The sequence below is a fragment of the Triturus cristatus genome, chromosome 7, assembly GCF_964204655.1.
Source record: "Triturus cristatus chromosome 7, aTriCri1.1, whole genome shotgun sequence".
NCBI lineage: Eukaryota > Metazoa > Chordata > Amphibia > Caudata > Salamandridae > Triturus > Triturus cristatus.
Genome location: NC_140590.1, coordinates 874,248,301 through 874,266,110, shown reverse-complemented (window position 1 = coordinate 874,266,110; position 17,810 = coordinate 874,248,301). Strand labels below are relative to the sequence as shown.

At 43.5% G+C, this 17,810-nt stretch overlaps 1 protein-coding gene across 1 annotated transcript in view; it reads right to left on the bottom strand.

Annotated features, from left to right (window-relative positions):
* Positions 1-3,824: 3,824 nt before the first annotated feature.
* Positions 3,825-17,810, bottom strand: part of LOC146810796 (gamma-aminobutyric acid receptor subunit alpha-6-like) — a 442,745-nt gene continuing 428,759 nt past the window's right edge. Inside the window, exon 10 of the mRNA XM_085617827.1 lies at positions 3,825-11,544. The gene's annotated coding sequence lies outside the window, so the exon portion shown is untranslated. The remainder of the gene's footprint in view (positions 11,545-17,810) is intronic.

Here is a 17,810-nt window from a genome sequence, read left to right as displayed (position 1 = left end):
CTTTGACGTTCCTGTGGTAGTCATTTAGTGCTGTTTTGTGTGCGGCTCTGTCAAAGGGGTCCTTGGTGATGCGTCATCACTGCTTGAGTTGAAGACAGTTTTGCTTGGTGGTTCTGAGCTCCGAGTTGTACCAGCTGGCTTACCTTGGTGATCTGTTCGTCTTTGTCAGTTTCAGGGGGTGACTTAGTCACCCAATTTGCTGCTCTATTTGGAGAAGTTGCGGATGGCCTGGTTGAGGCTGGCTGCCATGTCAGGTGGTGTGGTGCTGAGAGTCTGCGTCCATTGGCTATCACTTACTTTTCTCCAGCTGCAGTGGGTAGCGCTTTGGTGCTTGGTGGTGGTGTGCTGGGGTTCCAGAAAGTAAAATGGACAATTGTGTGGTCAGTCCAGGAGAGTTCCGTGGTGAGGGTGAATTTGATTCGTTCGCTGGAGAAGATGGTGTTGAGGGTGTGTCCAATCTGTGGGTGGGTTCAAAGACTGGCTGAGTGGGTCCAATGTTGTTGAGGTTCTCCAGTAGGGATGGGGAGCTGTCGTCCTTCGGGTCCTCGATGTGGAAGTTGAGGATGCCTAGCAGAACCTAGTGGAGGGAGTCAATGGCGAGGGTCCTGGTCGTCTGTATGCAAAGGTGCTTTTATGGTTGTCTTGGGGCCGATGTGTAATAGGAAGTTGTGTTGATCCATGAAAGGCATTGTGTCGTCATTCACGGCGGAGCATTGGATGGTTTCCTTGAATATTATGGCAATTCCTCCGTCATGCTTGTTGTGGTGTTCCAGGTGTATCATCTTGTATCCGTTGGGGGTAGTGGTGGTAATGTGGGGGTTGGTGGTGGGGTTGAGCCATGTTTGGGTGATGAAGGCGACGTCTGGGGTGAGGGTGGTGCTGGTGTCCCAGATTTATGTGGTGCATTTGATTAGGGAGTGTCTGACCACTACATCATGCATTTCAAGATACCACCACCCCTCCAGAAAAAGTACCATCAAAACACTGGGGCAAAATATCAGAAACAAACTGGACCAACATCCAACAGGAACGCCCACCCAACCACGCCAGGAATCCTAGATGCTGACACCAAGCTCTTTCATAAGTGGCTTTTCATCTGTGCCATCCACACTGTTCCCACCAGAAACAAGACCTACAAAAACAGCAAATGACCACCTGGTATATGAATGACCGCAGGGAGCCCAAGCACCACTGCAAACAACTTGAGATAAAATGGAGACTCAACAAAATCACCACTGGAAGATTCACATACAAAGCCACCCTCAACCTCTACCATCAACAACTACAAGATGCACAGAAAACAGCTCTAACAACGACAAAGAACTCTTCACCATAGTCAACGAGTTCTTCAATTCTGAAGCTGCCAACAACGACATGATCCCATCCCAAGCATTCTGCAACGACCTCTCAACTTCTTTGAACAGATATTTGCAAGACCTACAACACATTCAGCTTACAGTCTACCAATACGAACTCCCTTGACCAGCTGGACCCCTCCTTGACCACCAGACAGCAGCTAAACTACTGGAAGCCCCTCACAAGTGAAGAAACCACTGCCCTGATGAATACAATCCACTCAGCAGCCCCCTGAGATCCATGCCCCACTTCATATAAAACCTTGGAAGAAGCATCTTCTCCTATGCATGCACCACTATCAACAAAACCGCTATAACCACCGCTACCTTCCCTCTTGCTGGAAAAATGAGGAAGTGAAGAAACACACTCAGCAGCTAAAGACCCATCTTGCTCCTGCCTTCTTCAGCTAAAGCCATGGAGAATGCCATCAATACCTAACTTGCAGACCACCTAGAACTCCATCACCTTCTAGACAGAGCTCCAACAGGGTTTTGCAACACTCACAGCACAGAGGCAGCCCTCATTTTGGCCATTACGATATCAGAGCCATCCTCGACTGAGAAGAAGCTGCAGCTCATCATCTTCGACCTCTCTACAGCTTTCGATACAGTCTCCAAAAGTCACTTATCAGAAAGCTTCCTCACTTAGTTAGCTGTGGTCGGGCCCTCAAGTGGATATCCTCCTTTCTCATGGACCAAACTCAATGAGTTAGACTTCCCCCTCCACCTCAGAACCCAAGAAACTCATCTACGGAGTCCCTCAAGGATTGTCGCTCACTACAACACTCTTCAACATCACCCCTTGCGGACATTGTCAGAGCCCACGACACAAACATAGTGTCCTACGCCACTGACACACAGCTCCTCCTTTCCCTTACCAGCACTACCAAAGCAAACTTCACCAACTGAATGAGCAACTTTGCTGCTTGGTTGAAAACAACTGCTTGCAGCTCAACACTGTAAAAAACAAAGTCCTAATCTTCGGCAACAACCCCTCCCCCTGGGACGCCTCTTTGTGGCCTTCTGAACTTGGCCCCCACACAACCCATCGTACCATGCCAAGAGCCTTTGGATCATCCTCAACACAAACCTCTCCATGAGCAGGCAGATCAACTCCATCTCTTAATCATGCTTCTACATCCTGCGAATGCTATGCAAGATTTTCAAGTGGATCCCACTGAACACCAGACGAATGGTCACCCAGTCTCATACTACAAATTGGCTTGATTATAGAAACATCCTCTACATTTGAATCCTAGCCCATGTCCTATGCTGACTCATAACCACCCAGAAAGCCACTGCCAGACTCATAATGTAGATATACATTTAAACTTCTCAACCACACCTACAAAGCTCTCCAAAACACCGGTCCAGCTTACCCCAACCACCGCCACAACTTCTAGCAAACCACCAGACAGCTTCGATCTGCATCCCAGGCTAGAGCACACCTCTCTCAAAGACCAGAAGCAGAATACGCCCCTGCTCAACGACCTCCCAAAACACCTCAGAACTTCTCCCTTTCTCAGGGACACCAAAGGAACCTCAAGAAATGGTTTTTGCAGGTGAAACCAACATGATTTTCTCCTACCCCCTCAGGCCTGCCTTACTCAGCACCTAGATGCCCTCACGGGTGATTAGCCGTGCTCTACAAATTCAGATAACCTAACATAACATAACTGCAGCTGAGCTTAGGTTGGTGGGACACAACCACAATGCCATTGACTCTTCTCCATGAAACTAATCGGAATTCTTTGTTGGGCCACCACAGCTCTCTTTGCAGCAGAGTGAGAAGTCCTCTGTTACTCTGCAGGTAAATCCTGCAGGATAGGCCCACTGCAATGCCCTGCAGATTTTTGGTTTCTTTTAGTGCCCAAATCATTTCTAACAATCCACCATATTGTTCATGCCGTCAGGCAGTGCGTCATCCAACCAAGCATGTAAGACTTCTCTAAGATGGCATTTTGTTCTTAGAAGTCACAGTGATATCCTAAACAAACAGCAGCTTGTAAACCCAAGAAGTAAGTTGTGGGTTTCCGTCCACTTTAACTGAATCAGCTTTGTTTCCATTTCAGTCACACATGTAAAGTACACCCAGATGGCATCTTCTGAAAGAGGATTCATGCAGGAATGTAGCAATCATGGAAGAGTTTACTAAAGAAACGTTCTTGCCAACCATAATGTTTGCCATGACCCTGGAGTTCATAGAAAGTTTTGTACTGACTTCAATAGTCATAGCTCTGCAGTACTCAACAATGGTAATAAACAGCATATTACACTCTGCACATTGCTTAGGACACCAATGTATGAATAAAAAAATGTTTCTTAACATACAGAACAACACACATCATTATTGGTAATGAAGCAGAACAAAATATACAACAGTCAATACTGACATTTACATAATTTATTAATTATTGCTAATTAATCTCAAAAAGCAACATTTCTATATGGCCCAAAATCTATTGCTAGACTGATGCATGCATATTAGAATTCTTACTGTGAAGAGTAAGATCAATTATGCTTCGAGCTTGTTTACAAATTCAAGAAACAACATTAAATAAATAATTTAATGAATTCTGAGTGGTACTTGAGTTTAAGCCTCTGACGTAGCTCTCCACAAGCCTTTTGTATGAAAACAATTCAGCAATTTTGTAGAACAAATACATGTTCTATCCATTTGTAAAACACTTTATACATACGTACCCGGGACAAAACATTGTACCCTAAAAGTCAGCTGAGCTCTTTTTTGGCTACAGGAACACAACAAACTGCAAGAGACCTTTCTCTTGAAATGTTGAGCTGACCAGTAGCAACTGGATTTGGACTGACTTTGCTGCTGGAATCTGCCTGATATCATGAGAGTCACTAGGGGGCATATTTACAAGCGCTTTATCTCCACTTTTTTTGCTTTTAAAGCCAAAAAAGCAGAGATAAAACTATCGCCCTATCAACAAGAGGGTGCTAACATGCATTAGCGTGTGTTAACACACTTTTACCCAACGCCTCCCTTTGCATCTCTAATGAGATGCAAAGTGGGCGTCACTGGGCAGGACAACCTTGCAAATATCGCTGATGTTCACATCGCGATATTTACTAGGCTGCCCCAGCATTTTAGCACACGTTAGTTTTTGGAGAAAACCACTGTTTTCTCCAAAAACTAACGTCTGCTAAAAAGCAGACTTGCATATCCCTAACATTGGGGTGGATGATGCTGATACGACCCTGTGGGTCGTATCAGCAAGGTTATCGCCATTTTGCGGGGAACATCGCTGGAAAACTAGCGATGTTCCCTGCAAAACCGTGATTTCGACGCTATCTCTGGAATTGTTATCGCCCTGGAGTAACGCGTTGTTAATAACGCATTACCAGGGTGAGAAATTCCAGAGATAGACAGCGATAAATAACAAAGCGCTAAGCGCACTTTGCGTTTATTTATCGCCGTCATTGTAGATATGCCCCTAAGTGCCCTCCTCAAAGGCCCTTGAGGTCCTGGAAGTGTACTCCTGTGGTTGTGGTTGTTTGGGCACCAGAATAAATATGGAAACTTTGAAAAACTTCAGGGTGACATGCAGAAAAATGTATTTGACACGCAGAAACAGAGCTTGCTCAGTACCACTGTTCATCCATCAGCACCCCATATTAGAGAAATTAATATGCAGGCCAAGGTGTGAAACCATTTGCTGGTAATCATACAGTAGACAATGGTAGTGATCTCCAAAATATCATAAAAACGTTCAATGCGGTAAGGGCCCTGCCTTTTTTCCCATTCACTATGTCACAACTACAGCAACAAATGTATACTACCAAATACCAAAATGCATGATTTTCCTATTTAAGCAACTCATGTGGCAGGGGGCACTATTGAAGCCTTAGACATTTGGATCGGGTGCATACAAGATTTCCTCCAACTTACCTGTAATCCAGATACCCTATAAAACTGCTGTACTATTGCCTGCAACACCTCTGTCCCATCTATGTCAATGTAGGAGAAGGTCATCCGAATATAGCAATACAACATGTCTCTGTTCCAATATAGGGATACCAGGAGCCACGGCCCGAGCAGGTAAGAGAGGTGGGGCAGTAGTGCCGGGTAGGGGGTATTTCAATGGACGATGATGAGGGGAAATTAAATAAATAATTAATTTATCCTCATCGCCTGTCGAAACCCCCCCCACCTAGCCCCACCGCGCTTGCCAATGCCAGGTCTGGTGGCTCATTGGACTAATGCGTCTACTGCAGGGGCCTGTGTTTGACCACATGATCACAGGTTCAAATCCCGGTGGGTCCACACATTCTTTAATCCACCTGAGGTCGATAAAATTAGTACCATTGAGTTAGGTAACAATAAACATCTGTTATTCAGCGCCAAGATACCCTTCTGAGGGAATGTGCGCTTTACAAATACACATTTTATGTTTTACTACCTGCATGGGCTGCAGCTGAATACCAATTGTATCACCCATTTGTCTAACCATTTTTTGCCAGTGCTTCCACAAGTTATCCAATAATTAGCAGAGATATGAGACAGTTTTGCTGTGTTCCTCTTTGCAATGGATAGCTACTGCAGCAGCCAAAGACACAGCTATTTAGGAGGTTCTTATTTTGATAATTCTGTACCCAGTTTCTTCTGAACCCCACTAGAACTCTGAAACCCCTCTTATTTAGGTACCCTTAATTACCCCTTTAAAAGCCTCACTAACCACAGTTACATTAAAGGCTGTTCCGATGTTGGCAGCAAAATATTGTTGAATCCCTTCCTTGAGAGTCTTCCTAAAAAAGGGGTCCTCCAATACAACAGGTAGTACTCTATATAACACAAAATCAGCCTCCTGTTGTCTCCATTTATATTCCAGAAGCACCAAACCGTGGTCCAACATAGTCCTGCAAAGCCATTCTGCATGAGACACGGATTGGTGCAGTGTCCTCAACCGGTATGTCTTACCCAACCTTATATGTAACTCGTGGTTTCCAATGTAGAATAATCATTCATGTGTACGAGGCTTAAACATCCTCTAGAAGACAGCCAGGTCCTAATTGTAATTTTCATCTCATCCTTTGTCAGTTTGTCCTCAAGAGCCTCAGGGCGACATGCAAGAAAAATTATCCACCATGTATTTCCATGGTGTTGGACTGAATTCCAGTTTTGGCCAGTGCAGAGTTCTCCGCAACTCTGAACAAATGACAAATTCCCTTTCTGTGTTGTGATTTAGGAGATTTTTTAACTAAAAGTTTTAAAGCTTCAGAGAATCAGTGGGACCATTCTGTTTCACATATCTGGCCTTTAGTTCCACAGCAGTGGCTACAGTTTCAGCCGCGATGTTCATGGAGAGGATTTCCACCTCAAAAAAAGACCAAGTCCCTTTTGAATTGGGACTTGAAAATGTTTTGAACATTGCAACTTCCAGGCCTTAACTGGACCAATCTGCTTGTTGTATTTGACCCATGCTGCATTGTGGTTGGCCTCAAATCAAGCTGAGGACTCAGTCTACCATGATTGTTGATGACCATTGGCTCTTCATGCTTTTTGGCTCCATATTTATCTTGAACTTTGATAATTCATATCTCCGGTTACCCTTATTTGATTTTTGTCATTTTGGTGTTATTTTATTTCTTAAAATGTACTTTATTGTCTCTTTTGTGATTTATATTGTGTGGCATTTTGACTTAACTACTGTATGGTACTGCATTAATACTTCACACATTGCCTGTCTGCTCAATGCCATATCTACCAGGGGGTTGAGCTAAGGTAATTTAGTGAATTTTAGGGTTCACACTGACAAGAATGGATTATCTCTTTAGATGGGCAGTCAACCACCCTACATAATAATCCGGTTTCTAACACTTCATGCCTCTCTGCTTGCCTATCTTTCTATTTTCATATTTCTGGAGCACACACATATATAAAGAATCCCTACTTCTCTGCATTTCTGTGCAATGCTGTTCTTTGCATTTCATTATGTTCTTAATATTCTTCCTTTGCCTTGCAACCACCACAAATGAGTTGCCTACACAGTCATTCAATTGCTCACTCACTTAACCACTTTTTCCATAGTAGAGTTAAGAAAGATAGCCATAACATGACTGAAGTTGCTTGCCTGAGTTTCCACGATTGGGACGACACTCCATCCATTGATTTCCCCTTTTCCCTTCTATCTTGTAATGGCTAGGCCCCCTTCAATTATTTTCACTAATCATGGCTGTAGGAAGTATTTGTAGAGTTTTGCAGCATAGTGATTGAAACAAGGCTAATTGGCCTCCCGTGTCAGAATAATTTCTGTGCTTAGCACACATGGGGCTGCTGCTTGCTTATTTTGTATTAATTACTTTGAATATGTGTGAATCCTATAAGTATAGGGTTTGCAATAATGGCTGCGATAAAAAAACACACACACACACAAAATATAGTTTGTGAACTCCCTTGTTGTACCTGTCATTAGAGTTATCCAAAACTAATCACAAACATATCTTACCAATTGGTTAGCGAAAGATGGAGGGTGACTGTTTTTTACAAAGTAGCTGAAAAACGATCAGACAAAGCTAATCCAGGGTGGAAAATGGCTATTGGATACAATATGAAGCAGCCCTGCTTGCAATTCCTAATGAAATAGATCAATCAACTGTTGCTTATCACTTGATGTGATTCAGAAATCTCAAGACGAGTATGTATCAGGTTCAAACATTATTGCCATTGACAGAGATGGGAGACCACAAGTGTGGGTGATGCCCTGCTCAATGTATAAAACTGGTGAACTTGATTGACAAGTGGAAGAGCAGGCAGCAGCAGCAACGTTGAACCATGTGTGGGAAAAAAAGGGTTGTGTTTCCGAGATAGCAATCCTGGGAATATCATGTTTCTTCTTGTATCATGTTGACATTTGAACAGCTGGAGTTAAGCCTTTGGTCATCAATAACACAAATTAAAATACAGGTTCCATCTACACAAGATATAATAGGATGTGGAAGGGGCAAAATGGACTTCTTAAAAGCTTATAATGTAGCATTTCTTGGGAGTAAGAAGCAAAAAAGAGTTGAGGTTGTCGGAAGAAAGGTTTGACCACAAAAAGAACAGTGCAATATGGAACACAACAAGAGTCTGGAAAAGCAAAGCAGTGAACATGTCACTTCTTTTACTAGACAAGTTCATATTGCTCTGGAGCGGTACTGCAGACAAGATTATCCGTGTTTATGTTGTGCAATGGAATGGAACTCATCTGGGGCATATCATCAACAACCGGCGATAATTATCGCTAAGCGCACTTAGAGCTAGGATAATTATCGCCGGCTATCGCTTGTTTTTATTGCGGAAATAGCACGGTATCAGTGACGCTTATCTCCAGAGCGATAAAAATACCCGAGTTAGCTGCCAAATATGCAATTATCGCTGGGATTCCAGTGATAATCGCACAACGTTTGGCGCTACGTTGTTGATAGGGCACGGCATACTTAACCATGATATCCACCTTCCATTGGATATCATGGCTAAGTCAAACTAAAAGCAGGCGTAAGGAAAGTAGCGATAACCGCGGTTAGCGCTACTTTTCTTATCGCAATGCTTGTTAGCGTGCCGATTGATAATTGGAGAAATGTCGGTTAGCGAATTTCTCCAGTTATTTTCGGAAGGAACGCCCACTTTGCATCTCATTAGAAATGCAAAGGGAGGCGTAGGGAAAAAGGGTGCTAACATGCGATTTTGCATGTTAGCACCCTCTTGCTGATAGGGCAATAGTTTTATCTCCGCTTTTTTGACTTTTAAAGCCAAAAAAGCGGAGATAAAGCCCTTGCTGATATGCCCCTTGGTTGTTTCTGTAAGGGTCCATTCATCCACTCTGTTCATTCTCTATATGAAATCTCTTGCCTCCTCCCTCAAATAATCAAATATCTATCTACCACTTTTATGCTGATGACACTTAACAGCTATTTAGAAAATTTCTCAACCTAGGACATTTGATCTCACCATCAAGAGCAGCTGCACATTGATTCTTGGATGACCATTCCCACCTCAAACTAAATTCATGTAAAACAGAGTTCCTTCTGATCTCTCTCCAAACCTTCAATATCATGGTCAATATGGCCGGACCCATTTTCCATGGTGAATTGACATTCCCATAGTGTGGAATGCACCAAATCTCTTGGCTTGATCTTGGACAAGAACTTGAAATTGCAAGGGCCCATCACAGCATTAGTAAAAAATGCCAGCCAGCCTTGTCGTCTTAGACTCCCTTGAGGGGTTAATCCCATCAGCTCAGAAGATATTTTCAATAAGTGATTCAGAACCTCGTGCTAAGAAAGTAGGACTAAGGAAGAACATGTCTGGTTCTAATACTCCTCAGACTGAAATGGATCCTCATTAAGACAGGTATCTCCACAACCTTTCAAACCAAGAAACTGAACACTGCAGAAAAAAAAATCAATTGAGGAGGCAAACTCCATACTTCCTAAAATCCCACCATTGAAAAGACAAAACACTAAAGCAATCCTTCCCTGGAAGTGCTTCTGAGGACTCCATACCCCTGGCCATAAGAACCACTTCTTCTTATGACACATTTAAGAGAGAAAATAAACATCTACAACTGCAAAACCAATTCAGACACTAGGCGATACATTTCAGCCACTATTGATGCTGATGTAACTAAGACTTATAGATACCCAGACACTTTAATTCTGTTTAGCATCACATGCAGTGTCTAAACATTAGTTTTAGGGTTTTACGCATAGGATAATATATTTCCTGGAATACTGTATTGAGAATTTATGAAGCTTATTTGTGTGAAATACATTCATGTAATTCGATTTATTGTTTTTTTGTTTTTTTCTCAATATGCTTTGGGATAATATATGGCACTACCCCTGTATGTGCAATTAGTCACCTGTCATTGTGTAAAATGTTTTTGCTCTCTCTTGATATCTGCATCATTCTTTCCTGGGAAAAGGCCACTTCCTGCCAGCCTGTCTGCTAGTATTGTTCTGACCTTTACTCTGTATTTAAAGAGTTCTCAGAAATTACGTTGATTTTGGATGCTTTGCCTACTTTTTACCAATGCCTAATCGTAACTTATAAGGGCAAGCAATAGAAATGTGACAGGACTGAAGGGCACTGCCATCTGGAGAGGAGTTCTAAGGAGACCAAGCTTACAGCGCACCCAGACACCAAGGGCCTCATTTGCAAGGAGCTTGCACCGCGTCACTTATTTTAAGCAGCAGCGGCACAATCAGTGCATTACACTGCTCCATATTTACAAAATGACGCATTGGCTCCAATGCGTCAGTTTGTAGAGCCCTGAGTCTCATTATATCTGCGCCAAGTATAATGTATGCAGGGTTGGCGTCCCCATGCAAAAAGCCAAGTAGCAGTGGAGCAATGAAATTTATTGACTGCATCAAAATCCTTGCGCCTGCTCAGACCAGGCGTAAGGATTGACAAAGGGCTTTTACAATGGGTCTCGCCTATGTGCTCTGAGGTGTTGTTGGAGTTGCTATGACCAACTCCAGCAATGTGTCAGAATTTCTGATGCATCTGTTAAATCCTTGTACCATGGAGCCTTGTATTGTAAACAAAGTGCATCCATTGTGCCTCAAGGACATTTGGCGCAGGCGCAAGGAGGCTGATGCATCGATGCTGATGCATCAGTTTCTTGTAAATGAGGCCCTAAGGGGCTTATTTACAAGCCCCTTGCGCTGATGGTGCATCACTTCTTATCACATATGGAGGAGGGTTTGAGGCACCATAGCGTCGGAAAAGTGACGCTTCGGTGGCACAATGCCCTTGTAAATATGCCCCTTTATTTGATGAAAAGTGACACACGGGCGGAACAAGGGGCTTGCAAATAAGCCTCTAAATGTAAGAATCCCATCTGAACCTTTTTAGCATCTAGAAATACATCCGTGTTGTTATAAGAATGTTTAAATGTTTAAATCAGCATAAGTAATAGTGGATTTGGTAAGTTTTTCGCAGCATCCACAATGCCCTTAAGAGTGTTTGAATTTCTTCTGCTAATGTCCACTTGTCAACTCGTGGAGTAGGCTATCAGAGACATAACTTCCTGACATCTACTTCGTATCGCTGTGGTAGGAGGAGCCCACAGTGATTACTACTGCAGTCTGATCGTAAGGCATTCGTCGAAGGAGCTGTTTTCATCACCTCTTCCCTGTTGGTTCAGCGAACAACTGCTTCATTTCGCATTCAGCACTTCTGCAGAGATAGAAAAGATTGTGTGCATGTTAGTTGTTTCCTCAGCGCTGCCAGAAATATAAATATAAATGGGAAATAAAATGTTCTACAAAACCGCATCATTATGGAGAGCCTGCACAACTCTCTCGACAGTGGTTTTTAATGTATGGCTGTCAGTCATGCTTTTTATTTTACAGCCTGGCTTTCGTCTGTGAAATGAAGATTGCAGGTTTGACACATCCATCTCCGAGCAGTATCACAAATAATATCCATTGTCTTCTCTACAAGTGAAATAATAGGCCTCCCGTAGTATTAAGCTTTTCGCCTACAACGTGATTCATTTTTCTTTTTCGCAGCCGAGGGATTTTTCCCTCAAGTAAAAAAAAGATTATACTGTGGTGTTTTCTTCATTCTTGCATCTTTCCTTTACAACCAACATTCCTAATTGAAATCTGAAAAAGGGACAATTTGAAAGTGAATCTAATTTTGAGTGTGGTGCAGGGTTGAGCTCAAAGTCTTTTCAACAATCTAGAGACAAAATGTATGGGCACAAAATTAGTTTAGATATTCCAAGGTCAGCTGTACTTGTATACAGTGGCGGCTCCACCGCCAGGGCGGAGGAACGTCGCCCGACTGCTAAACGAACAGTGCAAAAAAAAAAAAAAAATGATAATAACAAGAGTTATTATCATATTATTTTTCTTTGCCGGACTCGGAGCCAGGTCGCGTGGGGTGGAGTGGGGCTGGGCTCGCTGCTATCAGTGCAGAGTGAGGAGTGGTTGGCACTCCCTAGGTGCCCACGATTGTTTGGCCGCCCCTTTTAGGCCGGTCAGACCGTCATGCGCACTTAGCATGTTCTCCACCGGGCTGTGTTGCATAGCCCAGTGGAGAACATGCCCAGGCTACTAGGCAATGCCTGTTTGGCCACTCAGACCACTCACGACACTGCTGATGCAGCGTCGTGGTTGGTTGGGAGAGGCAGGGAGCCTGAGTAGTTCCGGTTCTGCGGACAGAGGAGAGACGGTGATGGCTGCGACAGTGACAGGTAAATGTATTTTTTATTATTTTTTTATCCCCCTCCCCCTGCCGCACCAACCCTGTACCAAGGCAGCCGCCACTGCTTGTAAATGGCAATAAAATATGCTTATTCATTCAATGTGAGAAGGTGGTAGCTCTTAATTAGCGAAAGAATTAGTGCGATGCCTAAAGTTGTGCTCTGAATCCTGTGGCCATCGCTATTAAATGCTGGTGCGTTGAATACCAAGGCTGCGTTGTCTTGATTTCACCTCAGACTAATCCACTTTCAGACCCTGCCTGTTCCTTTATCTCACTCTTGCCAGTCTCTGCATTCTCCCTTTGTGACAGTGTTTCCATCTTTATCTTCCCCCTTCTTTCTCATTTGTCTGTTTTTCCCCCCACTTTCTCTAGGTCAATATCTGTTGATGAAAAAAAAAAGAAATAAGTCCTGGTTCCCAAAAATGAGTGTCAGGAGGTTCCACCAACAATCACATGCTCAATTTCACACTGGGAGGCGGTGACAAGCCTGTTCTCTTTTTTTATTGACACTGCAATAAGAATAGTTGGAGGTTTATGATGCTATGATGAAGGTGGTAGCAGTGGGAAAGCTTAACAATTTCTAGTTTTTAAGTACCCTGGCCTGAAAGAGGGAGAACATAGGCTGACCGGGGTGATCGCCAGTCTGAAAGACAATCAGCAAAGCCCCAGACTACAATGCAATGTATAAAGTTTAATGAGAGCTTCGTGGGGATCTGTGAGTGTTTCAGCACTAGCTTTCCTGAACGAGGGGGCGACTAATAATGCATGAGGTGATATTATTGGTGGGCAGGCTTTGGCTAAGCTCAAGATAGTAACCAATGACTCTAGCAGGAATAATCGGGAGACTCTGAGAGCATGTTTAACTTACTGCTTGATAGAAAATACCACATTTTTGGCACCCCTTCATGTTTGCCTGTCCGATTATGCTGGCTTTAGAACTCTGTGCACTTTACCACTGCTAAACAGTAGTAAAGTGTAAATGGAATTAATAACAGTGGTGGCTGGTGAACTTTAAAGGTGGTGAGGCGTGACACCAAATCCTAAACATTCCTGCGTGAATGACCACAGCTCTCCCCATGCATTTTTGATGGGGATGAATAGGGGTTGCAAGTCATACTAAGGAAATCTTCATATGGAACTACCTGGCTCTTTCCCTTGCCACAGACCAGGGAAAGTACGACACAGTTACTCAAAGTACAGTGTTTCAGAGTGAGAGCCAAGATGATGACTGTGCCTGAGAAAGCCAGGGCTGTTCTGTGGTAATCATATCTAAGACATCTGAAGAATGCATACAGACTCACCCAAAATAGGAGACAGTGCCTGAGATTCAGTGTATGACACCCAGAGGACTGTGAATGGGAGTGAGACATCCAGGAGACAAATGTGCCTGAGACACCAGTGGCAGATTCCAAGATACGCTGATGACTGCATCTGAAACACCTAGTGGACTCAGAATGGGCCACCCCGAGGGACTGTGTCAAAGACTGAGACACTCAAGGTCTCTTTCTGTGACACCTTGTTAACTGTGTCTGAGGCACTCAAGGGCTCAAACTAGACACCAGAGGACTGAGTCTGAAAATGAGATGCCTGGATGACTGCCTGGTAGTGAGACGTTTGGAGGATGACTGCACAAGAGGCACCCATATCTGTTTTCAGGAAACACTTGTGATTTTGCATGAGGCATTCTAATAGCTCAGACTGGGATACCCATAGAGAGTCTCTTACCATCTGAGACACCCTCATGGCTTTGTCTGAGAGAGACATCTAAATAAATGTGCCTGACGGCAAGACTTCCAACAGATTACTGTGCCCAAGACACCATGGAGCAAGGTGAGTGTGTGTGGGATATTCTGAGCCCCTCAGAATACAACATCCTGAGAAAAGGTGACCAAGATATCTGGAAGACAGTGGCTGAGAGTGAGACACGCTGAGAGTGAGTAGCTAGCTGGGAACGTGCCATTCTCTGGATGTCTCACATCCAGGCACAGACCTCCAGATGACTGTGCATGGAGCTCTCAGGACTGTTTCTGAGATACAATGGTGACTGTGTCCATCATGAGAACTCATACTAAGGCCCAAAGACAGGCTCTGTGCCAGTCTGACATATGCAGAGTCTATGCTGAGGGGAACAACCTTTACAACGCAACTTTTACAACGCACTACCTTTACAACGCATTTTTTACAATGCATAATCCATTACAACGCATGACATTACAACGCATACCATTACAACGCATTTTTAAAAACTACCTTTACAACGCATTCCATTACAACGCATACTACCATTACAACGCATACCATTACAACGCATAATATTACACTACACTATCCAACACTTACCCTACTGTTGCACCCCCTGGAGTTAGAATAGTAATTTTTACCCCTATACTATCCAACACTTATCCTACTGATGCACCCCCTGGAGTTAGAATAGTAATTTTTACCCCTATACTATCCAACACTTACCCTACTGATGCACCCCCTGGAGTTAGAATAGTAATTTTTACCCCTATACTATCCAACACTTACCCTACTGATGCACCCCCTGGAGTTAGAATAGTAATTTTTACCCCTATACTATCCAACACTTACCCTACTGATGCACCCCCTGGAGTTAGAATAGTAATTTTTACCCCTATACTATCCAACACTTACCCTACTGATGCACCCCCTGGAGTTAGAATAGTAATTTTTACCCCTATACTATCCAACACTTACCCTACTGATGCACCCCCTGGAGTTAGAATAGTAATTTTTACCCCTATACTATCCAACACTTACCCTACTGTTGCACCCCCTGGAGTTAGAATAGTAATTTTTACCCCTACACTATCCAACACTTACCCTACTGTTGCACCCCCTGGAGTTAGAATAGTAATTTTTACCCCTATACTATCCAACACTTACCCTACTGATGCACCCCCTGGAGTTAGAATAGTAATTTTTACCCCTATACTATCCAACACTTAACCTACTGTTGCACCCCCTGGAGTTAGATTATTAATTTTTACCCCTATACTATCTAATACTTACCTTAAATGTAATTTAATATTATGCGTTGTAATGGTATGCGTTGTAAAGGTAGTATGCGTTGTAATGGTAATGCGTTGTAAAGGTATTTTTTTTAAATGCGTTGTAGTGTCCTGCGTTGTAATGTCATGCGTTGTAATGGATTATGCGTTGTAAAAAATGCGTTGTAAGTGCATGCGTTGTAAAAGTGTGCGTTGTAACGTCATACATCCCTATGCTGAGCATGCCAACGGAGTAAACACATTGGTAACATGCAAAAAAATATCTTCTTCCACAAAAATGTTAATGTGTTATAGGTCAGGTCAGAAGAACACAAAAATAATTAACTTCTATCAAATCCAGATTTATGTGACACCATCAGACTTTTAAAGAACAAACGCATGGACTTTACAGTGACTGAAGTATGCTGACTGCAGGAAGGCAAAGCTCTCATTATTCCCAGTTCCATTCATGGGCAGCTCACCCAGTCCAGTCTTTCCCCTTTGCTTTCGGGGATTTGCGGTCCTGCGGATAAACGTATACAATTGGGACCACAGCTTAGAGATGGCAAAAGGGAAAAATTGGGACCTGATGAGCTGGGAAACTTGAAAGCTCTGGGAAGTTATTGCTTGTAGGCCAGGGTTTTAGATGGCATAAAAAGGGATAAAAAGGTGGTCGGACTCTAAAAGGGGCATGGCTAAGCAGGAGGAACCAAAAATCTTTTACAAGAGGTGTGGTATATGTAACGAAAAGCATGGACGAATATGTTAACTAGAATGTTGTACTTTGCAAATTCTTAAAGTGTCCTACTCGACAAAGAATAAATGAAATCAGAAAGAAATAATATATATATATATATATATATATATCATCAGTAAACCACAGTACAAGCTCTGTTACCACTTTGTGCGGAAGGAAGTGTCTCTATTTTGGCAAGAATTTGTCTGGAGTTTTGTGCCCACATGCCTCTTATTTCATGGGGAATAATTCTCAGAAACCATAATGAAAAGCCAAATGTGAATCTGAATCAATAAAGGAGGACAAGGAACTTGTTAAGCTTTTCCACCTTCAAATTAGGCACTTTAGAAATGATAAATACCAATAACTAACAAAAACATTAATGTTAGAATCCGGGTTCTCTGGTTGGCACAGGTAGGTACTTGTGACAAGCAGGGAACCTTTCCTCTAGTCAGGGTAAAGGGTTACACTCCTAAAATAACCCAGGCTCACCCTCTAGGTAGCTTGGCGCGAGCCGACAAGGCTTATCTCAGAGCGTTATAGGTTAAGCATTTGTGAACACATACAGTAACCAAGTGACAACACTACAAATGGACACCACACAGGTTTTATATTAAAAATAAGGATTCTTTATATAGAGTTACCACAAGACCATTAAACGACAAAAATACACAATACTGTTACTTCAGATGGTAGAAGTTTGCTTAGTTCTCTTAAGTTCTTAAATGCGACACTTTAAGTCAATGTACCTTAAATGCGACACACAGGGCAACGAAAGTGTTGCAACGATGCTGATGCAATGAAGTTTTTGGTGCAGAGAAATAAAGACGTGAAGATCTTCCAGATGCGTTACGCTTCTCCGATGTTGCGAGAAGACTCGACTCGATGCGTCAGCTACAGCGGCGTCACCCCTTTACGCGATGCGACAACAGCGGCCTTGGCAGCGGCACTCTTCTCCAACGTTTGCGAGACGCTTCCGCTCGATGCGATGCTGCAGCGGCGTCACCCCTTTACGCGATGCGATGACAGCAGCTCCGACAGCGGCACGCTTCTCTGTGGATGCGAGGCGCTTTTCTTGATGCGGTGCAATGCGACAACTACGATGGCTGCGATGGCGGCACACTTCTTCCTCGATGCGAGATTCTTCTCTTGATGTGGTGCAATGCGTCAGCTACGATGGCTGTGATGGCGACACACTTCTTCGGCGTTGCGAGACACTTCCGGAATGATGCGAGACGCTTCCGCTCAATGCAATGCTGCAGCGGCGACACCCTTTGCGAGATGCGACGACAACAGCTCCGACGGCGGCACGCTTCTCCTTCTCGAGTCACGCTTCCAGCTCCTTGAGACACGCAGTCCCTCAGAAGGCCCAACAACAGCAGCAGGCACTTCCAAAAGACTCTGGGGAGCTGGGGGTGAAGTCCACTGGTCCTGGGACTTCGTTCTGGGGCCAAGCTCAGTACAAGATCTTGAAGATCTTTTAA